The sequence below is a fragment of the Misgurnus anguillicaudatus genome, chromosome 14 (assembly GCF_027580225.2).
Source record: "Misgurnus anguillicaudatus chromosome 14, ASM2758022v2, whole genome shotgun sequence".
In the NCBI taxonomy this organism is placed as follows: Eukaryota; Metazoa; Chordata; class Actinopteri; order Cypriniformes; family Cobitidae; genus Misgurnus; species Misgurnus anguillicaudatus.
In genome coordinates, this window is record NC_073350.2 from 4,387,956 (window position 1) to 4,410,882 (window position 22,927).

Genomic DNA, 22,927 nt, shown 5'->3' on the forward strand with positions numbered 1-22,927 from the left:
GACGACGAGGATGGGATTCGAACCCACGCGTGGAGAGCACAATGGATTAGCAGTCCATCGCCTTAACCACTCGGCCACCTCGTCACGTGAAACTTCCTCGGAACCCCGGCCGTTGGGGATTTTGCGATTCCTAAATTACCAGCAAGTACACTGTAGCGTGCATCAAATGGTTTCCTTTGTTGATGTAATTAAACGTTATCTTTTAGAAAGGGTTCATTTTGGCCTAACGGAAGGTAAACGCCTGAAGAGAACTGTGCATGAGCAATCCATCGCCTTAGACATGTTTAGAAATAAAATCAAGGACTGACCTTTAATTGATTGGGGTTCTTTTTCAAAATGGTTTTCAACGGATTTCAACATGAAACAGGCAAAAACCAAACGAGACATTCAAGACTTTATGTAAAGGGAACAAGAGGTTTTCATTGGCTTATCTACACAGTCAACTGGCTGGGTAATGTTGACTAAACCTCAGTACATTTACCTGCCGTACGTTCAACTAACACTAACCGACGATCAGGTTTACAATAACGTGCATCAAACTGATGTAACTGTTGAGTTAACTAAATCAACATGACCAAAACCCTGTCATATCTGCAACAAAGTGTTTGTTTCAGTCGAACTGAGGACTTTTTGTGATAACCACATCACCACAGAAACCTGTTTGTTTGGATTTTTTTGGTTATTTTGATGGATTTGGCCACACATTTTCTGTCTGTGCAACACTCCTCAAAGGGGCTATGCTTTTTCGCCCACTTGCGAACTGGCCACCTTTCATGCGTGAAGCGAATGTGACAGGCGGAACTGTGTGTAACTTTAAAAGTGCTTCATGACACAAGGAGTAACGTGTCTCAAGAAAGGCATTTAACTCGCAGCGTATCAAAAGGACCGCGCTGTTTCTGCCCGGTTTCGGACCGAGGACCTTTCGCGTGTTAGGCGAACGTGATAACCACTACACTACAGAAACCTGCACGCTCTGACACTTGGTTGTATTAACGGATTTTGTCACATTTTTTGCGATCGTTTGAAGGAACCGCTCAAACTGTATGAGAAAGGCGGCGCATTTCCCAGGAATGCATGGATGCTTCTTCTGAAACTGGCAAACAGCCACACACTTCTTAGTTCGGGTATCTCACCGATTTGTTTCAGACGTGAAGTGTGAGCAGTCAAGTTGCAGCTCTGCGATCTGCCAGAATAGTAGACTTCAGTTTCACCCCACCTCCAACACACCTGTCTGTAATTATCAAGCTGAATACCTTGATTAGCTGCTTCAGCTACGTTGGGGTTGGAGCTAAAATCTGCAGGGCGGAAGCTCACCAGGAGCAGGGTCGGAGACCCCTGGTATAGTGTAAGCACACAATTCGTGAGCTTTGGCTTCACGTCGCATGGGTTTTACTCGTTGAGTGTACGTTGGCATTTAGCCACGACTGTGCTGAAATGGCACAGTGTATGCTCGTCTTTAGCATTAGAAAAGGGGTAGGCAACGCCGGTCCTGAAGTGCCGCAGTCCTGCAGATTTTATTTCCAACCCTGATTAAATCTCATCCACCTGTAGTTCTCAGGTGACCCTTTAGACCTTGGTTAGCCTGTTCATGTGTGCTTGATTTGAGCTGAAGCTAAACTCTGCAGGGCTGCTGCACTCCAGGACCGACGTTTGCCTACCCCTACGTTAAAAGGATCCAGGATAAACTTTGAGTCAGAAATATTAGAGTGCCAAACTACAGACACACAGGCTTAAAGCCAAGGGGGCACCCGGATTTGAACCGGAGACCTCTTGATCTGCAGTCAAATGCTCTACCACTGAGCTATGCCCCCTATGTGAAGACACGTGGCTGGAGAATTGAAAAAGCATCATGTGTTATACTTCACCACTGTTAAAGCTGTGGTGATTATGTCCAAGTGAATCGTTAGACCTCCCTATCTGCGTTTAAACGCTCTAGCGCTGACCTACAACAATTGCGCTAGATCCAACGTATGTTTTCAACCATTCCGCTAATGTTTTTCAGTTGTTATGATGTTATGTGTTCCTCTTACAGCAAACATCAACAAAGGTAACCGCTCAACCCAGTCTTTCCCACTTTCTAGACAGCTGGCACATAGCACGGACTTTAGAGTCTGAAAACACTCAAGTGTCCCCCAGAGACTCTGGATTGTAAGCACTTCAAAACTGGTGCAAAGAAAACACGTTGCTTTCTCTACTGGGCGGCAGACCACGCCTAGAGGCGTATGGAACAACGTAACCTGCGCCACAGACAGTTCAACATCACAACGACAGACGACGAGGATGGGATTCGAACCCACGCGTGCAGAGCACAATGGATTAGCAGTCCATCGCCTTAACCACTCGGCCACCTCGTCAAGTGAAACTTCCTCGGAACCCCGGCCGTTGGGGATTTTGCGATTCCTAAATTACCAGCAAGTACACTGTAGCGTGCATCAAATGGTTTCCTTTGTTGATGTAATTAAACGTTATCTTTTAGAAAGGGTTCATTTTGGCCTAACGGAAGGTAAACGCCTGAAGAGAACTGTGCATGAGCAATCCATCGCCTTAGACATGTTTAGAAATAAAATCAAGGACTGACCTTTAATTGATTGGGGTTCTTTTTCAAAATGGTTTTCAACGGATTTCAACATGAAACAGGCAAAAACCAAACGAGACATTCAAGACTTTATGTAAAGGGAACAAGAGGTTTTCATTGGCTTATCTACACAGTCAACTGGCTGGGTAATGTTGACTAAACCTCAGTACATTTACCTGCCGTACGTTCAACTAACACTAACCGACGATCAGGTTTACAATAACGTGCATCAAACTGATGTAACTGTTGAGTTAACTAAATCAACATGACCAAAACCCTGTCATATCTGCAACAAAGTGTTTGTTTCAGTCGAACTGAGGACTTTTTGTGATAACCACATCACCACAGAAACCTGTTTGTTTGGATTTTTTTGGTTATTTTGATGGATTTGGCCACACATTTTCTGTCTGTGCAACACTCCTCAAAGGGGCTATGCTTTTTCGCCCACTTGCGAACTGGCCACCTTTCATGCGTGAAGCGAATGTGACAGGCGGAACTGTGTGTAACTTTAAAAGTGCTTCATGACACAAGGAGTAACGTGTCTCAAGAAAGGCATTTAACTCGCAGCGTATCAAAAGGACCGCGCTGTTTCTGCCCGGTTTCGGACCGAGGACCTTTCGCGTGTTAGGCGAACGTGATAACCACTACACTACAGAAACCTGCACGCTCAGACACTTGGTTGTATTAACGGATTTTGTCACATTTTTTGCGATCGTTTGAAGGAACCGCTCAAACTGTATGAGAAAGGCGGCGCATTTCCCAGGAATGCATGGATGCTTCTTCTGAAACTGGCAAACAGCCACACACTTCTTAGTTCGGGTATCTCACCGATTTGTTTCAGACGTGAAGTGTGAGCAGTCAAGTTGCAGCTCTGCGATCTGCCAGAATAGTAGACTTCAGTTTCACCCCACCTCCAACACACCTGTCTGTAATTATCAAGCTGAATACCTTGATTAGCTGCTTCAGCTACGTTGGGGTTGGAGCTAAAATCTGCAGGGCGGAAGCTCACCAGGAGCAGGGTCGGAGACCCCTGGTAAAGTGTAAGCACACAATTCGTGAGCTTTGGCTTCACGTCGCATGGGTTTTACTCGTTGAGTGTACGTTGGCATTTAGCCACGACTGTGCTGAAATGGCACAGTGTATGCTCGTCTTTAGCATTAGAACAGGGGTAGGCAACGCCGGTCCTGAAGTGCCGCAGTCCTGCAGATTTTATTTCCAACCCTGATTAAATCTCATCCACCTGTAGTTCTCAGGTGACCCTTTAGACCTTGGTTAGCCTGTTCATGTGTGCTTGATTTGAGCTGAAGCTAAACTCTGCAGGGCTGCTGCACTCCAGGACCGACGTTTGCCTACCCCTACGTTAAAAGGATCCAGGATAAACTTTGAGTCAGAAATATTAGAGCGCCAAACTACAGACACACAGGCTTAGAGCCAAGGGGGCACCCGGATTTGAACCGGAGACCTCTTGATCTGCAGTCAAATGCTCTACCACTGAGCTATGCCCCCTATGTGAAGACACGTGGCTGGAGAATTGAAAAAGCATCATGTGTTATACTTCACCACTGTTAAAGCTGTGGTGATTATGTCCAAGTGAATCGTTAGACCTCCCTATCTGCGTTTAAACGCTCTAGCGCTGACCTACAACAATTGCGCTAGATCCAACGTATGTTTTCAACCATTCCGCTAATGTTTTTCAGTTGTTATGATGTTATGTGTTCCTCTTACAGCAAACATCAACAAAGGTAACCGCTCAACCCAGTCTTTCCCACTTTCTAGACAGCTGGCACATAGCACGGACTTTAGAGTCTGAAAACACTCAAGTGTCCCCCAGGGACTCTGGATTGTAAGCACTTCAAAACTGGTGCAAAGAAAACACGTTGCTTTCTCTACTGGGCGGCAGACCACGCCTAGAGGCGTATGGAACAACGTAACCTGCGCCACAGACAGTTCAACATCACAACGACAGACGACGAGGATGGGATTCGAACCCACGCGTGCAGAGCACAATGGATTAGCAGTCCATCGCCTTAACCACTCGGCCACCTCGTCACGTGAAACTTCCTCGGAACCCCGGCCGTTGGGGATTTTGCGATTCCTAAATTACCAGCAAGTACACTGTAGCGTGCATCAAATGGTTTCCTTTGTTGATGTAATTAAACGTTATCTTTTAGAAAGGGTTCATTTTGGCCTAACGGAAGGTAAACGCCTGAAGAGAACTGTGCATGAGCAATCCATCGCCTTAGACATGTTTAGAAATAAAATCAAGGACTGACCTTTAATTGATTGGGGTTCTTTTTCAAAATGGTTTTCAACGGATTTCAACATGAAACAGGCAAAAACCAAACGAGACATTCAAGACTTTATGTAAAGGGAACAAGAGGTTTTCATTGGCTTATCTACACAGTCAACTGGCTGGGTAATGTTGACTAAACCTCAGTACATTTACCTGCCGTACGTTCAACTAACACTAACCGACGATCAGGTTTACAATAACGTGCATCAAACTGATGTAACTGTTGAGTTAACTAAATCAACATGACCAAAACCCTGTCATATCTGCAACAAAGTGTTTGTTTCAGTCGAACTGAGGACTTTTTGTGATAACCACATCACCACAGAAACCTGTTTGTTTGGATTTTTTTGGTTATTTTGATGGATTTGGCCACACATTTTCTGTCTGTGCAACACTCCTCAAAGGGGCTATGCTTTTTCGCCCACTTGCGAACTGGCCACCTTTCATGCGTGAAGCGAATGTGACAGGCGGAACTGTGTGTAACTTTAAAAGTGCTTCATGACACAAGGAGTAACGTGTCTCAAGAAAGGCATTTAACTCGCAGCGTATCAAAAGGACCGCGCTGTTTCTGCCCGGTTTCGGACCGAGGACCTTTCGCGCGTTAGGCGAACGTGATAACCACTACACTACAGAAACCTGCACACTCAGACACTTGGTTGTATTAACGGATTTTGTCACATTTTTTGCGATCGTTTGAAGGAACCGCTCAAACTGTATGAGAAAGGCGGCGCATTTCCCAGGAATGCATGGATGCTTCTTCTGAAACTGGCAAACAGCCACACACTTCTTAGTTCGGGTATCTCACCGATTTGTTTCAGACGTGAAGTGTGAGCAGTCAAGTTGCAGCTCTGCGATCTGCCAGAATAGTAGACTTCAGTTTCACCCCACCTCCAACACACCTGTCTGTAATTATCAAGCTGAATACCTTGATTAGCTGCTTCAGCTACGTTGGGGTTGGAGCTAAAATCTGCAGGGCGGAAGCTCACCAGGAGCAGGGTCGGAGACCCCTGGTATAGTGTAAGCACACAATTCGTGAGCTTTGGCTTCACGTCGCATGGGTTTTACTCGTTGAGTGTACGTTGGCATTTAGCCACGACTGTGCTGAAATGGCACAGTGTATGCTCGTCTTTAGCATTAGAAAAGGGGTAGGCAACGCCGGTCCTGAAGTGCCGCAGTCCTGCAGATTTTATTTCCAACCCTGATTAAATCTCATCCACCTGTAGTTCTCAGGTGACCCTTTAGACCTTGGTTAGCCTGTTCATGTGTGCTTGATTTGAGCTGAAGCTAAACTCTGCAGGGCTGCTGCACTCCAGGACCGACGTTTGCCTACCCCTACGTTAAAAGGATCCAGGATAAACTTTGAGTCAGAAATATTAGAGTGCCAAACTACAGACACACAGGCTTAAAGCCAAGGGGGCACCCGGATTTGAACCGGAGACCTCTTGATCTGCAGTCAAATGCTCTACCACTGAGCTATGCCCCCTATGTGAAGACACGTGGCTGGAGAATTGAAAAAGCATCATGTGTTATACTTCACCACTGTTAAAGCTGTGGTGATTATGTCCAAGTGAATCGTTAGACCTCCCTATCTGCGTTTAAACGCTCTAGCGCTGACCTACAACAATTGCGCTAGATCCAACGTATGTTTTCAACCATTCCGCTAATGTTTTTCAGTTGTTATGATGTTATGTGTTCCTCTTACAGCAAACATCAACAAAGGTAACCGCTCAACCCAGTCTTTCCCACTTTCTAGACAGCTGGCACATAGCACGGACTTTAGAGTCTGAAAACACTCAAGTGTCCCCCAGAGACTCTGGATTGTAAGCACTTCAAAACTGGTGCAAAGAAAACACGTTGCTTTCTCTACTGGGCGGCAGACCACGCCTAGAGGCATATGGAACAACGTAACCTGCGCCACAGACAGTTCAACATCACAACGACAGACGACGAGGATGGGATTCGAACCCACGCGTGCAGAGCACAATGGATTAGCAGTCCATCGCCTTAACCACTCGGCCACCTCGTCAAGTGAAACTTCCTCGGAACCCCGGCCGTTGGGGATTTTGCGATTCCTAAATTACCAGCAAGTACACTGTAGCGTGCATCAAATGGTTTCCTTTGTTGATGTAATTAAACGTTATCTTTTAGAAAGGGTTCATTTTGGCCTAACGGAAGGTAAACGCCTGAAGAGAACTGTGCATGAGCAATCCATCGCCTTAGACATGTTTAGAAATAAAATCAAGGACTGACCTTTAATTGATTGGGGTTCTTTTTCAAAATGGTTTTCAACGGATTTCAACATGAAACAGGCAAAAACCAAACGAGACATTCAAGACTTTATGTAAAGGGAACAAGAGGTTTTCATTGGCTTATCTACACAGTCAACTGGCTGGGTAATGTTGACTAAACCTCAGTACATTTACCTGCCGTACGTTCAACTAACACTAACCGACGATCAGGTTTACAATAACGTGCATCAAACTGATGTAACTGTTGAGTTAACTAAATCAACATGACCAAAACCCTGTCATATCTGCAACAAAGTGTTTGTTTCAGTCGAACTGAGGACTTTTTGTGATAACCACATCACCACAGAAACCTGTTTGTTTGGATTTTTTTGGTTATTTTGATGGATTTGGCCACACATTTTCTGTCTGTGCAACACTCCTCAAAGGGGCTATGCTTTTTTGCCCACTTGCGAACTGGCCACCTTTCATGCGTGAAGCGAATGTGACAGGCGGAACTGTGTGTAACTTTAAAAGTGCTTCATGACACAAGGAGTAACGTGTCTCAAGAAAGGGATTTAACTCGCAGCGTATCAAAAGGACCGCGCTGTTTCTGCCCGGTTTCGGACCGAGGACCTTTCGCGTGTTAGGCGAACGTGATAACCACTACACTACAGAAACCTGCACGCTCTGACACTTGGTTGTATTAACGGATTTTGTCACATTTTTTGCGATCGTTTGAAGGAACCGCTCAAACTGTATGAGAAAGGCGGCGCATTTCCCAGGAATGCATGGATGCTTCTTCTGAAACTGGCAAACAGCCACACACTTCTTAGTTCGGGTATCTCACCGATTTGTTTCAGACGTGAAGTGTGAGCAGTCAAGTTGCAGCTCTGCGATCTGCCAGAATAGTAGACTTCAGTTTCACCCCACCTCCAACACACCTGTCTGTAATTATCAAGCTGAATACCTTGATTAGCTGCTTCAGCTACGTTGGGGTTGGAGCTAAAATCTGCAGGGCGGAAGCTCACCAGGAGCAGGGTCGGAGACCCCTGGTAAAGTGTAAGCACACAATTCGTGAGCTTTGGCTTCACGTCGCATGGGTTTTACTCGTTGAGTGTACGTTGGCATTTAGCCACGACTGTGCTGAAATGGCACAGTGTATGCTCGTCTTTAGCATTAGAACAGGGGTAGGCAACGCCGGTCCTGAAGTGCCGCAGTCCTGCAGATTTTATTTCCAACCCTGATTAAATCTCATCCACCTGTAGTTCTCAGGTGACCCTTTAGACCTTGGTTAGCCTGTTCATGTGTGCTTGATTTGAGCTGAAGCTAAACTCTGCAGGGCTGCTGCACTCCAGGACCGACGTTTGCCTACCCCTACGTTAAAAGGATCCAGGATAAACTTTGAGTCAGAAATATTAGAGCGCCAAACTACAGACACACAGGCTTAGAGCCAAGGGGGCACCCGGATTTGAACCGGAGACCTCTTGATCTGCAGTCAAATGCTCTACCACTGAGCTATGCCCCCTACGTGAAGACACGTGGCTGGAGAATTGAAAAAGCATCATGTGTTATACTTCACCACTGTTAAAGCTGTGGTGATTATGTCCAAGTGAATCGTTAGACCTCCCTATCTGCGTTTAAACACTCTAGCGCTGACCTACAACAATTGCGCTAGATCCAACGTATGTTTTCAACCATTCCACTAATGTTTTTCAGTTGTTATGATGTTATGTGTTCCTCTTACAGCAAACATCAACAAAGGTAACCGCTCAACCCAGTCTTTCCCACTTTCTAGACAGCTGGCACATAGCACGGACTTTAGAGTCTGAAAACACTCAAGTGTCCCCCAGAGACTCTGGATTGTAAGCACTTCAAAACTGGTGCAAAGAAAACACGTTGCTTTCTCTACTGGGCGGCAGACCACGCCTAGAGGCGTATGGAACAACGTAACCTGCGCCACAGACAGTTCAACATCACAACGACAGACGACGAGGATGGGATTCGAACCCACGCGTGCAGAGCACAATGGATTAGCAGTCCATCGCCTTAACCACTCGGCCACCTCGTCACGTGAAACTTCATCGGAACCCCGGCCGTTGGGGATTTTGCGATTCCTAAATTACCAGCAAGTACACTGTAGCGTGCATCAAATGGTTTCCTTTGTTGATGTAATTAAACGTTATCTTTTAGAAAGGGTTCATTTTGGCCTAACGGAAGGTAAACGCCTGAAGAGAACTGTGCATAAGCAATCCATCGCCTTAGACATGTTTAGAAATAAAATCAAGGACTGACCTTTAATTGATTGGGGTTCTTTTTCAAAATGGTTTTCAACGGATTTCAACATGAAACAGGCAAAAACCAAACGAGACATTCAAGACTTTATGTAAAGGGAACAAGAGGTTTTCATTGGCTTATCTACACAGTCAACTGGCTGGGTAATGTTGACTAAACCTCAGTACATTTACCTGCCGTACGTTCAACTAACACTAACCGACGATCAGGTTTACAATAACGTGCATCAAACTGATGTAACTGTTGAGTTAACTAAATCAACATGACCAAAACCCTGTCATATCTGCAACAAAGTGTTTGTTTCAGTCGAACTGAGGACTTTTTGTGATAACCACATCACCACAGAAACCTGTTTGTTTGGATTTTTTTGGTTATTTTGATGGATTTGGCCACACATTTTCTGTCTGTGCAACACTCCTCAAAGGGGCTATGCTTTTTCGCCCACTTGCGAACTGGCCACCTTTCATGCGTGAAGCGAATGTGACAGGCGGAACTGTGTGTAACTTTAAAAGTGCTTCATGACACAAGGAGTAACGTGTCTCAAGAAAGGCATTTAACTCGCAGCGTATCAAAAGGACCGCGCTGTTTCTGCCCGGTTTCGGACCGAGGACCTTTCGCGTGTTAGGCGAACGTGATAACCACTACACTACAGAAACCTGCACGCTCAGACACTTGGTTGTATTAACGGATTTTGTCACATTTTTTGCGATCGTTTGAAGGAACCGCTCAAACTGTATGAGAAAGGCGGCGCATTTCCCAGGAATGCATGGATGCTTCTTCTGAAACTGGCAAACAGCCACACACTTCTTAGTTCGGGTATCTCACCGATTTGTTTCAGACGTGAAGTGTGAGCAGTCAAGTTGCAGCTCTGCGATCTGCCAGAATAGTAGACTTCAGTTTCACCCCACCTCCAACACACCTGTCTGTAATTATCAAGCTGAATACCTTGATTAGCTGCTTCAGCTACGTTGGGGTTGGAGCTAAAATCTGCAGGGCGGAAGCTCACCAGGAGCAGGGTCGGAGACCCCTGGTATAGTGTAAGCACACAATTCGTGAGCTTTGGCTTCACGTCGCATGGGTTTTACTCGTTGAGTGTACGTTGGCATTTAGCCACGACTGTGCTGAAATGGCACAGTGTATGCTCGTCTTTAGCATTAGAACAGGGGTAGGCAACGCCGGTCCTGAAGTGCCGCAGTCCTGCAGATTTTATTTCCAACCCTGATTAAATCTCATCCACCTGTAGTTCTCAGGTGACCCTTTAGACCTTGGTTAGCCTGTTCATGTGTGCTTGATTTGAGCTGAAGCTAAACTCTGCAGGGCTGCTGCACTCCAGGACCGACGTTTGCCTACCCCTACGTTAAAAGGATCCAGGATAAACTTTGAGTCAGAAATATTAGAGTGCCAAACTACAGACACACAGGCTTAAAGCCAAGGGGGCACCCGGATTTGAACCGGAGACCTCTTGATCTGCAGTCAAATGCTCTACCACTGAGCTATGCCCCCTATTTGAAGACACGTGGCTGGAGAATTGAAAAAGCATCATGTGTTATACTTCACCACTGTTAAAGCTGTGGTGATTATGTCCAAGTGAATCGTTAGACCTCCCTATCTGCGTTTAAACGCTCTAGCGCTGACCTACAACAATTGCGCTAGATCCAACGTATGTTTTCAACCATTCCGCTAATGTTTTTCAGTTGTTATGATGTTATGTGTTCCTCTTACAGCAAACATCAACAAAGGTAACCGCTCAACCCAGTCTTTCCCACTTTCTAGACAGCTGGCACATAGCACGGACTTTAGAGTCTGAAAACACTCAAGTGTCCCCCAGAGACTCTGGATTGTAAGCACTTCAAAACTGGTGCAAAGAAAACACGTTGCTTTCTCTACTGGGCGGCAGACCACGCCTAGAGGCATATGGAACAACGTAACCTGCGCCACAGACAGTTCAACATCACAACGACAGACGACGAGGATGGGATTCGAACCCACGCGTGCAGAGCACAATGGATTAGCAGTCCATCGCCTTAACCACTCGGCCACCTCGTCAAGTGAAACTTCCTCGGAACCCCGGCCGTTGGGGATTTTGCGATTCCTAAATTACCAGCAAGTACACTGTAGCGTGCATCAAATGGTTTCCTTTGTTGATGTAATTAAACGTTATCTTTTAGAAAGGGTTCATTTTGGCCTAACGGAAGGTAAACGCCTGAAGAGAACTGTGCATGAGCAATCCATCGCCTTAGACATGTTTAGAAATAAAATCAAGGACTGACCTTTAATTGATTGGGGTTCTTTTTCAAAATGGTTTTCAACGGATTTCAACATGAAACAGGCAAAAACCAAACGAGACATTCAAGACTTTATGTAAAGGGAACAAGAGGTTTTCATTGGCTTATCTACACAGTCAACTGGCTGGGTAATGTTGACTAAACCTCAGTACATTTACCTGCCGTACGTTCAACTAACACTAACCGACGATCAGGTTTACAATAACGTGCATCAAACTGATGTAACTGTTGAGTTAACTAAATCAACATGACCAAAACCCTGTCATATCTGCAACAAAGTGTTTGTTTCAGTCGAACTGAGGACTTTTTGTGATAACCACATCACCACAGAAACCTGTTTGTTTGGATTTTTTTGGTTATTTTGATGGATTTGGCCACACATTTTCTGTCTGTGCAACACTCCTCAAAGGGGCTATGCTTTTTTGCCCACTTGCGAACTGGCCACCTTTCATGCGTGAAGCGAATGTGACAGGCGGAACTGTGTGTAACTTTAAAAGTGCTTCATGACACAAGGAGTAACGTGTCTCAAGAAAGGGATTTAACTCGCAGCGTATCAAAAGGACCGCGCTGTTTCTGCCCGGTTTCGGACCGAGGACCTTTCGCGTGTTAGGCGAACGTGATAACCACTACACTACAGAAACCTGCACGCTCTGACACTTGGTTGTATTAACGGATTTTGTCACATTTTTTGCGATCGTTTGAAGGAACCGCTCAAACTGTATGAGAAAGGCGGCGCATTTCCCAGGAATGCATGGATGCTTCTTCTGAAACTGGCAAACAGCCACACACTTCTTAGTTCGGGTATCTCACCGATTTGTTTCAGACGTGAAGTGTGAGCAGTCAAGTTGCAGCTCTGCGATCTGCCAGAATAGTAGACTTCAGTTTCACCCCACCTCCAACACACCTGTCTGTAATTATCAAGCTGAATACCTTGATTAGCTGCTTCAGCTACGTTGGGGTTGGAGCTAAAATCTGCAGGGCGGAAGCTCACCAGGAGCAGGGTCGGAGACCCCTGGTAAAGTGTAAGCACACAATTCGTGAGCTTTGGCTTCACGTCGCATGGGTTTTACTCGTTGAGTGTACGTTGGCATTTAGCCACGACTGTGCTGAAATGGCACAGTGTATGCTCGTCTTTAGCATTAGAACAGGGGTAGGCAACGCCGGTCCTGAAGTGCCGCAGTCCTGCAGATTTTATTTCCAACCCTGATTAAATCTCATCCACCTGTAGTTCTCAGGTGACCCTTTAGACCTTGGTTAGCCTGTTCATGTGTGCTTGATTTGAGCTGAAGCTAAACTCTGCAGGGCTGCTGCACTCCAGGACCGACGTTTGCCTACCCCTACGTTAAAAGGATCCAGGATAAACTTTGAGTCAGAAATATTAGAGCGCCAAACTACAGACACACAGGCTTAGAGCCAAGGGGGCACCCGGATTTGAACCGGAGACCTCTTGATCTGCAGTCAAATGCTCTACCACTGAGCTATGCCCCCTACGTGAAGACACGTGGCTGGAGAATTGAAAAAGCATCATGTGTTATACTTCACCACTGTTAAAGCTGTGGTGATTATGTCCAAGTGAATCGTTAGACCTCCCTATCTGCGTTTAAACGCTCTAGCGCTGACCTACAACAATTGCGCTAGATCCAACGTATGTTTTCAACCATTCCACTAATGTTTTTCAGTTGTTATGATGTTATGTGTTCCTCTTACAGCAAACATCAACAAAGGTAACCGCTCAACCCAGTCTTTCCCACTTTCTAGACAGCTGGCACATAGCACGGACTTTAGAGTCTGAAAACACTCAAGTGTCCCCCAGAGACTCTGGATTGTAAGCACTTCAAAACTGGTGCAAAGAAAACACGTTGCTTTCTCTACTGGGCGGCAGACCACGCCTAGAGGCGTATGGAACAACGTAACCTGCGCCACAGACAGTTCAACATCACAACGACAGACGACGAGGATGGGATTCGAACCCACGCGTGGAGAGCACAATGGATTAGCAGTCCATCGCCTTAACCACTCGGCCACCTCGTCACGTGAAACTTCCTCGGAACCCCGGCCGTTGGGGATTTTGCGATTCCTAAATTACCAGCAAGTACACTGTAGCGTGCATCAATTTCCTTTGTTGATGTAATTAAACGTTATCTTTTAGAAAGGGTTCATTTTGGCCTAACGGAAGGTAAACGCCTGAAGAGAACTGTGCATGAGCAATCCATCGCCTTAGACATGTTTAGAAATAAAATCAAGGACTGACCTTTAATTGATTGGGGTTCTTTTTCAAAATGGTTTTCAACGGATTTCAACATGAAACAGGCAAAAACCAAACGAGACATTCAAGACTTTATGTAAAGGGAACAAGAGGTTTTCATTGGCTTATCTACACAGTCAACTGGCTGGGTAATGTTGACTAAACCTCAGTACATTTACCTGCCGTACGTTCAACTAACACTAACCGACGATCAGGTTTACAATAACGTGCATCAAACTGATGTAACTGTTGAGTTAACTAAATCAACATGACCAAAACCCTGTCATATCTGCAACAAAGTGTTTGTTTCAGTCGAACTGAGGACTTTTTGTGATAACCACATCACCACAGAAACCTGTTTGTTTGGATTTTTTTGGTTATTTTGATGGATTTGGCCACACATTTTCTGTCTGTGCAACACTCCTCAAAGGGGCTATGCTTTTTCGCCCACTTGCGAACTGGCCACCTTTCATGCGTGAAGCGAATGTGACAGGCGGAACTGTGTGTAACTTTAAAAGTGCTTCATGACACAAGGAGTAACGTGTCTCAAGAAAGGCATTTAACTCGCAGCGTATCAAAAGGACCGCGCTGTTTCTGCCCGGTTTCGGACCGAGGACCTTTCGCGTGTTAGGCGAACGTGATAACCACTACACTACAGAAACCTGCACGCTCTGACACTTGGTTGTATTAACGGATTTTGTCACATTTTTTGCGATCGTTTGAAGGAACCGCTCAAACTGTATGAGAAAGGCGGCGCATTTCCCAGGAATGCATGGATGCTTCTTCTGAAACTGGCAAACAGCCACACACTTCTTAGTTCGGGTATCTCACCGATTTGTTTCAGACGTGAAGTGTGAGCAGTCAAGTTGCAGCTCTGCGATCTGCCAGAATAGTAGACTTCAGTTTCACCCCACCTCCAACACACCTGTCTGTAATTATCAAGCTGAATACCTTGATTAGCTGCTTCAGCTACGTTGGGGTTGGAGCTAAAATCTGCAGGGCGGAAGCTCACCAGGAGCAGGGTCGGAGACCCCTGGTATAGTGTAAGCACACAATTCGTGAGCTTTGGCTTCACGTCGCATGGGTTTTACTCGTTGAGTGTACGTTGGCATTTAGCCACGACTGTGCTGAAATGGCACAGTGTATGCTCGTCTTTAGCATTAGAACAGGGGTAGGCAACGCCGGTCCTGAAGTGCCGCAGTCCTGCAGATTTTATTTCCAACCCTGATTAAATCTCATCCACCTGTAGTTCTCAGGTGACCCTTTAGACCTTGGTTAGCCTGTTCATGTGTGCTTGATTTGAGCTGAAGCTAAACTCTGCAGGGCTGCTGCACTCCAGGACCGACGTTTGCCTACCCCTACGTTAAAAGGATCCAGGATAAACTTTGAGTCAGAAATATTAGAGCGCCAAACTACAGACACACAGGCTTAGAGCCAAGGGGGCACCCGGATTTGAACCGGAGACCTCTTGATCTGCAGTCAAATGCTCTACCACTGAGCTATGCCCCCTATGTGAAGACACGTGGCTGGAGAATTGAAAAAGCATCATGTGTTATACTTCACCACTGTTAAAGCTGTGGTGATTATGTCCAAGTGAATCGTTAGACCTCCCTATCTGCGTTTAAACGCTCTAGCGCTGACCTACAACAATTGCGCTAGATCCAACGTATGTTTTCAACCATTCCGCTAATGTTTTTCAGTTGTTATGATGTTATGTGTTCCTCTTACAGCAAACATCAACAAAGGTAACCGCTCAACCCAGTCTTTCCCACTTTCTAGACAGCTGGCACATAGCACGGACTTTAGAGTCTGAAAACACTCAAGTGTCCCCCAGAGACTCTGGATTGTAAGCACTTCAAAACTGGTGCAAAGAAAACACGTTGCTTTCTCTACTGGGCGGCAGACCACGCCTAGAGGCGTATGGAACAACGTAACCTGCGCCACAGACAGTTCAACATCACAACGACAGACGACGAGGATGGGATTCGAACCCACGCGTGCAGAGCACAATGGATTAGCAGTCCATCGCCTTAACCACTCGGCCACCTCGTCAAGTGAAACTTCCTCGGAACCCCGGCCGTTGGGGATTTTGCGATTCCTAAATTACCAGCAAGTACACTGTAGCGTGCATCAAATGGTTTCCTTTGTTGATGTAATTAAACGTTATCTTTTAGAAAGGGTTCATTTTGGCCTAACGGAAGGTAAACGCCTGAAGAGAACTGTGCATGAGCAATCCATCGCCTTAGACATGTTTAGAAATAAAATCAAGGACTGACCTTTAATTGATTGGGGTTCTTTTTCAAAATGGTTTTCAACGGATTTCAACATGAAACAGGCAAAAACCAAACGAGACATTCAAGACTTTATGTAAAGGGAACAAGAGGTTTTCATTGGCTTATCTACACAGTCAACTGGCTGGGTAATGTTGACTAAACCTCAGTACATTTACCTGCCGTACGTTCAACTAACACTAACCGACGATCAGGTTTACAATAACGTGCATCAAACTGATGTAACTGTTGAGTTAACTAAATCAACATGACCAAAACCCTGTCATATCTGCAACAAAGTGTTTGTTTCAGTCGAACTGAGGACTTTTTGTGATAACCACATCACCACAGAAACCTGTTTGTTTGGATTTTTTTGGTTATTTTGATGGATTTGGCCACACATTTTCTGTCTGTGCAACACTCCTCAAAGGGGCTATGCTTTTTTGCCCACTTGCGAACTGGCCACCTTTCATGCGTGAAGCGAATGTGACAGGCGGAACTGTGTGTAACTTTAAAAGTGCTTCATGACACAAGGAGTAACGTGTCTCAAGAAAGGGATTTAACTCGCAGCGTATCAAAAGGACCGCGCTGTTTCTGCCCGGTTTCGGACCGAGGACCTTTCGCGTGTTAGGCGAACGTGATAACCACTACACTACAGAAACCTGCACGCTCTGACACTTGGTTGTATTAACGGATTTTGTCACATTTTTTGCGATCGTTTGAAGGAACCGCTCAAACTGTATGAGAAAGGCGGCGCATTTCCCAGGAATGCATGGATGCTTCTTCTGAAACTGGCAAACAGCCACACACTTCTTAGTTCGGGTATCTCACCGATTTGTTTCAGACGTGAAGTGTGAGCAGTCAAGTTGCAGCTCTGCGATCTGCCAGAATAGTAGACTTCAGTTTCACCCCACCTCCAACACACCTGTCTGTAATTATCAAGCTGAATACCTTGATTAGCTGCTTCAGCTACGTTGGGGTTGGAGCTAAAATCTGCAGGGCGGAAGCTCACCAGGAGCAGGGTCGGAGACCCCTGGTAAAGTGTAAGCACACAATTCGTGAGCTTTGGCTTCACGTCGCATGGGTTTTACTCGTTGAGTGTACGTTGGCATTTAGCCACGACTGTGCTGAAATGGCACAGTGTATGCTCGTCTTTAGCATTAGAACAGGGGTAGGCAACGCCGGTCCTGAAGTGCCGCAGTCCTGCAGATTTTATTTCCAACCCTGATTAAATCTCATCCACCTGTAGTTCTCAGGTGACCCTTTAGACCTTGGTTAGCCTGTTCATGTGTGCTTGATTTGAGCTGAAGCTAAACTCTGCAGGGCTGCTGCACTCCAGGACCGACGTTTGCCTACCCCTACGTTAAAAGGATCCAGGATAAACTTTGAGTCAGAAATATTAGAGCGCCAAACTACAGACACACAGGCTTAGAGCCAAGGGGGCACCCGGATTTGAACCGGAGACCTCTTGATCTGCAGTCAAATGCTCTACCACTGAGCTATGCCCCCTACGTGAAGACACGTGGCTGGAGAATTGAAAAAGCATCATGTGTTATACTTCACCACTGTTAAAGCTGTGGTGATTATGTCCAAGTGAATCGTTAGACCTCCCTATCTGCGTTTAAACGCTCTAGCGCTGACCTACAACAATTGCGCTAGATCCAACGTATGTTTTCAACCATTCCACTAATGTTTTTCAGTTGTTATGATGTTATGTGTTCCTCTTACAGCAAACATCAACAAAGGTAACCGCTCAACCCAGTCTTTCCCACTTTCTAGACAGCTGGCACATAGCACGGACTTTAGAGTCTGAAAACACTCAAGTGTCCCCCAGAGACTCTGGATTGTAAGCACTTCAAAACTGGTGCAAAGAAAACACGTTGCTTTCTCTACTGGGCGGCAGACCACGCCTAGAGGCGTATGGAACAACGTAACCTGCGCCACAGACAGTTCAACATCACAACGACAGACGACGAGGATGGGATTCGAACCCACGCGTGCAGAGCACAATGGATTAGCAGTCCATCGCCTTAACCACTCGGCCACCTCGTCACGTGAAACTTCATCGGAACCCCGGCCGTTGGGGATTTTGCGATTCCTAAATTACCAGCAAGTACACTGTAGCGTGCATCAAATGGTTTCCTTTGTTGATGTAATTAAACGTTATCTTTTAGAAAGGGTTCATTTTGGCCTAACGGAAGGTAAACGCCTGAAGAGAACTGTGCATAAGCAATCCATCGCCTTAGACATGTTTAGAAATAAAATCAAGGACTGACCTTTAATTGATTGGGGTTCTTTTTCAAAATGGTTTTCAACGGATTTCAACATGAAACAGGCAAAAACCAAACGAGACATTCAAGACTTTATGTAAAGGGAACAAGAGGTTTTCATTGGCTTATCTACACAGTCAACTGGCTGGGTAATGTTGACTAAACCTCAGTACATTTACCTGCCGTACGTACTACTAATGCTCTACCACTGAGCTATGCCCCCTACGTGAAGACACGTGGCTGGAGAATTGAAAAAGCATCATGTGTTATACTTCACCACTGTTAAAGCTGTGGTGATTATGTCCAAGTGAATCGTTAGACCTCCCTATCTGCGTTTAAACGCTCTAGCGCTGACCTACAACAATTGCGCTAGATCCAACGTATGTTTTCAACCATTCCACTAATGTTTTTCAGTTGTTATGATGTTATGTGTTCCTCTTACAGCAAACATCAACAAAGGTAACCGCTCAACCCAGTCTTTCCCACTTTCTAGACAGCTGGCACATAGCACGGACTTTAGAGTCTGAAAACACTCAAGTGTCCCCCAGAGACTCTGGATTGTAAGCACTTCAAAACTGGTGCAAAGAAAACACGTTGCTTTCTCTACTGGGCGGCAGACCACGCCTAGAGGCGTATGGAACAACGTAACCTGCGCCACAGACAGTTCAACATCACAACGACAGACGACGAGGATGGGATTCGAACCCACGCGTGGAGAGCACAATGGATTAGCAGTCCATCGCCTTAACCACTCGGCCACCTCGTCACGTGAAACTTCCTCGGAACCCCGGCCGTTGGGGATTTTGCGATTCCTAAATTACCAGCAAGTACACTGTAGCGTGCATCAATTTCCTTTGTTGATGTAATTAAACGTTATCTTTTAGAAAGGGTTCATTTTGGCCTAACGGAAGGTAAACGCCTGAAGAGAACTGTGCATGAGCAATCCATCGCCTTAGACATGTTTAGAAATAAAATCAAGGACTGACCTTTAATTGATTGGGGTTCTTTTTCAAAATGGTTTTCAACGGATTTCAACATGAAACAGGCAAAAACCAAACGAGACATTCAAGACTTTATGTAAAGGGAACAAGAGGTTTTCATTGGCTTATCTACACAGTCAACTGGCTGGGTAATGTTGACTAAACCTCAGTACATTTACCTGCCGTACGTTCAACTAACACTAACCGACGATCAGGTTTACAATAACGTGCATCAAACTGATGTAACTGTTGAGTTAACTAAATCAACATGACCAAAACCCTGTCATATCTGCAACAAAGTGTTTGTTTCAGTCGAACTGAGGACTTTTTGTGATAACCACATCACCACAGAAACCTGTTTGTTTGGATTTTTTTGGTTATTTTGATGGATTTGGCCACACATTTTCTGTCTGTGCAACACTCCTCAAAGGGGCTATGCTTTTTCGCCCACTTGCGAACTGGCCACCTTTCATGCGTGAAGCGAATGTGACAGGCGGAACTGTGTGTAACTTTAAAAGTGCTTCATGACACAAGGAGTAACGTGTCTCAAGAAAGGCATTTAACTCGCAGCGTATCAAAAGGACCGCGCTGTTTCTGCCCGGTTTCGGACCGAGGACCTTTCGCGTGTTAGGCGAACGTGATAACCACTACACTACAGAAACCTGCACGCTCTGACACTTGGTTGTATTAACGGATTTTGTCACATTTTTTGCGATCGTTTGAAGGAACCGCTCAAACTGTATGAGAAAGGCGGCGCATTTCCCAGGAATGCATGGATGCTTCTTCTGAAACTGGCAAACAGCCACACACTTCTTAGTTCGGGTATCTCACCGATTTGTTTCAGACGTGAAGTGTGAGCAGTCAAGTTGCAGCTCTGCGATCTGCCAGAATAGTAGACTTCAGTTTCACCCCACCTCCAACACACCTGTCTGTAATTATCAAGCTGAATACCTTGATTAGCTGCTTCAGCTACGTTGGGGTTGGAGCTAAAATCTGCAGGGCGGAAGCTCACCAGGAGCAGGGTCGGAGACCCCTGGTATAGTGTAAGCACACAATTCGTGAGCTTTGGCTTCACGTCGCATGGGTTTTACTCGTTGAGTGTACGTTGGCATTTAGCCACGACTGTGCTGAAATGGCACAGTGTATGCTCGTCTTTAGCATTAGAACAGGGGTAGGCAACGCCGGTCCTGAAGTGCCGCAGTCCTGCAGATTTTATTTCCAACCCTGATTAAATCTCATCCACCTGTAGTTCTCAGGTGACCCTTTAGACCTTGGTTAGCCTGTTCATGTGTGCTTGATTTGAGCTGAAGCTAAACTCTGCAGGGCTGCTGCACTCCAGGACCGACGTTTGCCTACCCCTACGTTAAAAGGATCCAGGATAAACTTTGAGTCAGAAATATTAGAGCGCCAAACTACAGACACACAGGCTTAGAGCCAAGGGGGCACCCGGATTTGAACCGGAGACCTCTTGATCTGCAGTCAAATGCTCTACCACTGAGCTATGCCCCCTATGTGAAGACACGTGGCTGGAGAATTGAAAAAGCATCATGTGTTATACTTCACCACTGTTAAAGCTGTGGTGATTATGTCCAAGTGAATCGTTAGACCTCCCTATCTGCGTTTAAACGCTCTAGCGCTGACCTACAACAATTGCGCTAGATCCAACGTATGTTTTCAACCATTCCGCTAATGTTTTTCAGTTGTTATGATGTTATGTGTTCCTCTTACAGCAAACATCAACAAAGGTAACCGCTCAACCCAGTCTTTCCCACTTTCTAGACAGCTGGCACATAGCACGGACTTTAGAGTCTGAAAACACTCAAGTGTCCCCCAGAGACTCTGGATTGTAAGCACTTCAAAACTGGTGCAAAGAAAACACGTTGCTTTCTCTACTGGGCGGCAGACCACGCCTAGAGGCGTATGGAACAACGTAACCTGCGCCACAGACAGTTCAACATCACAACGACAGACGACGAGGATGGGATTCGAACCCACGCGTGCAGAGCACAATGGATTAGCAGTCCATCGCCTTAACCACTCGGCCACCTCGTCAAGTGAAACTTCCTCGGAACCCCGGCCGTTGGGGATTTTGCGATTCCTAAATTACCAGCAAGTACACTGTAGCGTGCATCAAATGGTTTCCTTTGTTGATGTAATTAAACGTTATCTTTTAGAAAGGGTTCATTTTGGCCTAACGGAAGGTAAACGCCTGAAGAGAACTGTGCATGAGCAATCCATCGCCTTAGACATGTTTAGAAATAAAATCAAGGACTGACCTTTAATTGATTGGGGTTCTTTTTCAAAATGGTTTTCAACGGATTTCAACATGAAACAGGCAAAAACCAAACGAGACATTCAAGACTTTATGTAAAGGGAACAAGAGGTTTTCATTGGCTTATCTACACAGTCAACTGGCTGGGTAATGTTGACTAAACCTCAGTACATTTACCTGCCGTACGTTCAACTAACACTAACCGACGATCAGGTTTACAATAACGTGCATCAAACTGATGTAACTGTTGAGTTAACTAAATCAACATGACCAAAACCCTGTCATATCTGCAACAAAGTGTTTGTTTCAGTCGAACTGAGGACTTTTTGTGATAACCACATCACCACAGAAACCTGTTTGTTTGGATTTTTTTGGTTATTTTGATGGATTTGGCCACACATTTTCTGTCTGTGCAACACTCCTCAAAGGGGCTATGCTTTTTCGCCCACTTGCGAACTGGCCACCTTTCATGCGTGAAGCGAATGTGACAGGCGGAACTGTGTGTAACTTTAAAAGTGCTTCATGACACAAGGAGTAACGTGTCTCAAGAAAGGCATTTAACTCGCAGCGTATCAAAAGGACCGCGCTGTTTCTGCCCGGTTTCGGACCGAGGACCTTTCGCGTGTTAGGCGAACGTGATAACCACTACACTACAGAAACCTGCACGCTCTGACACTTGGTTGTATTAACGGATTTTGTCACATTTTTTGCGATCGTTTGAAGGAACCGCTCAAACTGTATGAGAAAGGCGGCGCATTTCCCAGGAATGCATGGATGCTTCTTCTGAAACTGGCAAACAGCCACACACTTCTTAGTTCGGGTATCTCACCGATTTGTTTCAGACGTGAAGTGTGAGCAGTCAAGTTGCAGCTCTGCGATCTGCCAGAATAGTAGACTTCAGTTTCACCCCACCTCCAACACACCTGTCTATAATTATCAAGCTGAATACCTTGATTAGCTGCTTCAGCTACGTTGGGGTTGGAGCTAAAATCTGCAGGGCGGAAGCTCACCAGGAGCAGGGTCGGAGACCCCTGGTATAGTGTAAGCACACAATTCGTGAGCTTTGGCTTCACGTCGCATGGGTTTTACTCGTTGAGTGTACGTTGGCATTTAGCCACGACTGTGCTGAAATGGCACAGTGTATGCTCGTCTTTAGCATTAGAACAGGGGTAGGCAACGCCGGTCCTGAAGTGCCGCATTCCTGCAGATTTTATTTC

At 45.7% G+C, this 22,927-nt stretch overlaps 30 non-coding genes across 30 annotated transcripts; all 30 read right to left on the reverse strand.

The window, feature by feature from the left end:
• Positions 1 to 2: 2 nt before the first annotated feature.
• On the reverse strand, positions 3 to 84 carry trnas-gcu (transfer RNA serine (anticodon GCU)). The gene has a single exon. It is a non-coding gene; the product is annotated as a tRNA-Ser (tRNA).
• Positions 85 to 891: 807 nt separating this feature from the next.
• trnav-aac (transfer RNA valine (anticodon AAC)) lies at positions 892 to 964 on the reverse strand. Its single transcript has one exon. It is a non-coding gene; the product is annotated as a tRNA-Val (tRNA).
• Positions 965 to 1,739: 775 nt separating this feature from the next.
• trnac-gca (transfer RNA cysteine (anticodon GCA)) lies at positions 1,740 to 1,811 on the reverse strand. Its single transcript has one exon. It is a non-coding gene; the product is annotated as a tRNA-Cys (tRNA).
• Positions 1,812 to 2,272: 461 nt separating this feature from the next.
• trnas-gcu (transfer RNA serine (anticodon GCU)) lies at positions 2,273 to 2,354 on the reverse strand. The gene has a single exon. It is a non-coding gene; the product is annotated as a tRNA-Ser (tRNA).
• An 807-nt stretch (positions 2,355 to 3,161) lies between these two features.
• Positions 3,162 to 3,234, reverse strand: trnav-aac (transfer RNA valine (anticodon AAC)). The gene has a single exon. It is a non-coding gene; the product is annotated as a tRNA-Val (tRNA).
• A 775-nt stretch (positions 3,235 to 4,009) lies between these two features.
• Positions 4,010 to 4,081, reverse strand: trnac-gca (transfer RNA cysteine (anticodon GCA)). The gene has a single exon. It is a non-coding gene; the product is annotated as a tRNA-Cys (tRNA).
• A 461-nt stretch (positions 4,082 to 4,542) lies between these two features.
• On the reverse strand, positions 4,543 to 4,624 carry trnas-gcu (transfer RNA serine (anticodon GCU)). The gene has a single exon. It is a non-coding gene; the product is annotated as a tRNA-Ser (tRNA).
• An 807-nt stretch (positions 4,625 to 5,431) lies between these two features.
• trnav-aac (transfer RNA valine (anticodon AAC)) lies at positions 5,432 to 5,504 on the reverse strand. Its single transcript has one exon. It is a non-coding gene; the product is annotated as a tRNA-Val (tRNA).
• Positions 5,505 to 6,279: 775 nt separating this feature from the next.
• On the reverse strand, positions 6,280 to 6,351 carry trnac-gca (transfer RNA cysteine (anticodon GCA)). The gene has a single exon. It is a non-coding gene; the product is annotated as a tRNA-Cys (tRNA).
• A 461-nt stretch (positions 6,352 to 6,812) lies between these two features.
• trnas-gcu (transfer RNA serine (anticodon GCU)) lies at positions 6,813 to 6,894 on the reverse strand. The gene has a single exon. It is a non-coding gene; the product is annotated as a tRNA-Ser (tRNA).
• Positions 6,895 to 7,701: 807 nt separating this feature from the next.
• On the reverse strand, positions 7,702 to 7,774 carry trnav-aac (transfer RNA valine (anticodon AAC)). The gene has a single exon. It is a non-coding gene; the product is annotated as a tRNA-Val (tRNA).
• A 775-nt stretch (positions 7,775 to 8,549) lies between these two features.
• On the reverse strand, positions 8,550 to 8,621 carry trnac-gca (transfer RNA cysteine (anticodon GCA)). Its single transcript has one exon. It is a non-coding gene; the product is annotated as a tRNA-Cys (tRNA).
• A 461-nt stretch (positions 8,622 to 9,082) lies between these two features.
• On the reverse strand, positions 9,083 to 9,164 carry trnas-gcu (transfer RNA serine (anticodon GCU)). The gene has a single exon. It is a non-coding gene; the product is annotated as a tRNA-Ser (tRNA).
• An 807-nt stretch (positions 9,165 to 9,971) lies between these two features.
• Positions 9,972 to 10,044, reverse strand: trnav-aac (transfer RNA valine (anticodon AAC)). The gene has a single exon. It is a non-coding gene; the product is annotated as a tRNA-Val (tRNA).
• Positions 10,045 to 10,819: 775 nt separating this feature from the next.
• On the reverse strand, positions 10,820 to 10,891 carry trnac-gca (transfer RNA cysteine (anticodon GCA)). The gene has a single exon. It is a non-coding gene; the product is annotated as a tRNA-Cys (tRNA).
• A 461-nt stretch (positions 10,892 to 11,352) lies between these two features.
• On the reverse strand, positions 11,353 to 11,434 carry trnas-gcu (transfer RNA serine (anticodon GCU)). The gene has a single exon. It is a non-coding gene; the product is annotated as a tRNA-Ser (tRNA).
• Positions 11,435 to 12,241: 807 nt separating this feature from the next.
• trnav-aac (transfer RNA valine (anticodon AAC)) lies at positions 12,242 to 12,314 on the reverse strand. Its single transcript has one exon. It is a non-coding gene; the product is annotated as a tRNA-Val (tRNA).
• A 775-nt stretch (positions 12,315 to 13,089) lies between these two features.
• trnac-gca (transfer RNA cysteine (anticodon GCA)) lies at positions 13,090 to 13,161 on the reverse strand. Its single transcript has one exon. It is a non-coding gene; the product is annotated as a tRNA-Cys (tRNA).
• A 461-nt stretch (positions 13,162 to 13,622) lies between these two features.
• On the reverse strand, positions 13,623 to 13,704 carry trnas-gcu (transfer RNA serine (anticodon GCU)). The gene has a single exon. It is a non-coding gene; the product is annotated as a tRNA-Ser (tRNA).
• An 803-nt stretch (positions 13,705 to 14,507) lies between these two features.
• trnav-aac (transfer RNA valine (anticodon AAC)) lies at positions 14,508 to 14,580 on the reverse strand. Its single transcript has one exon. It is a non-coding gene; the product is annotated as a tRNA-Val (tRNA).
• Positions 14,581 to 15,355: 775 nt separating this feature from the next.
• trnac-gca (transfer RNA cysteine (anticodon GCA)) lies at positions 15,356 to 15,427 on the reverse strand. The gene has a single exon. It is a non-coding gene; the product is annotated as a tRNA-Cys (tRNA).
• Positions 15,428 to 15,888: 461 nt separating this feature from the next.
• trnas-gcu (transfer RNA serine (anticodon GCU)) lies at positions 15,889 to 15,970 on the reverse strand. Its single transcript has one exon. It is a non-coding gene; the product is annotated as a tRNA-Ser (tRNA).
• Positions 15,971 to 16,777: 807 nt separating this feature from the next.
• Positions 16,778 to 16,850, reverse strand: trnav-aac (transfer RNA valine (anticodon AAC)). Its single transcript has one exon. It is a non-coding gene; the product is annotated as a tRNA-Val (tRNA).
• Positions 16,851 to 17,625: 775 nt separating this feature from the next.
• Positions 17,626 to 17,697, reverse strand: trnac-gca (transfer RNA cysteine (anticodon GCA)). Its single transcript has one exon. It is a non-coding gene; the product is annotated as a tRNA-Cys (tRNA).
• A 461-nt stretch (positions 17,698 to 18,158) lies between these two features.
• trnas-gcu (transfer RNA serine (anticodon GCU)) lies at positions 18,159 to 18,240 on the reverse strand. Its single transcript has one exon. It is a non-coding gene; the product is annotated as a tRNA-Ser (tRNA).
• A 902-nt stretch (positions 18,241 to 19,142) lies between these two features.
• Positions 19,143 to 19,224, reverse strand: trnas-gcu (transfer RNA serine (anticodon GCU)). Its single transcript has one exon. It is a non-coding gene; the product is annotated as a tRNA-Ser (tRNA).
• An 803-nt stretch (positions 19,225 to 20,027) lies between these two features.
• trnav-aac (transfer RNA valine (anticodon AAC)) lies at positions 20,028 to 20,100 on the reverse strand. The gene has a single exon. It is a non-coding gene; the product is annotated as a tRNA-Val (tRNA).
• A 775-nt stretch (positions 20,101 to 20,875) lies between these two features.
• Positions 20,876 to 20,947, reverse strand: trnac-gca (transfer RNA cysteine (anticodon GCA)). The gene has a single exon. It is a non-coding gene; the product is annotated as a tRNA-Cys (tRNA).
• A 461-nt stretch (positions 20,948 to 21,408) lies between these two features.
• Positions 21,409 to 21,490, reverse strand: trnas-gcu (transfer RNA serine (anticodon GCU)). Its single transcript has one exon. It is a non-coding gene; the product is annotated as a tRNA-Ser (tRNA).
• Positions 21,491 to 22,297: 807 nt separating this feature from the next.
• Positions 22,298 to 22,370, reverse strand: trnav-aac (transfer RNA valine (anticodon AAC)). The gene has a single exon. It is a non-coding gene; the product is annotated as a tRNA-Val (tRNA).
• Positions 22,371 to 22,927: the final 557 nt, after the last annotated feature.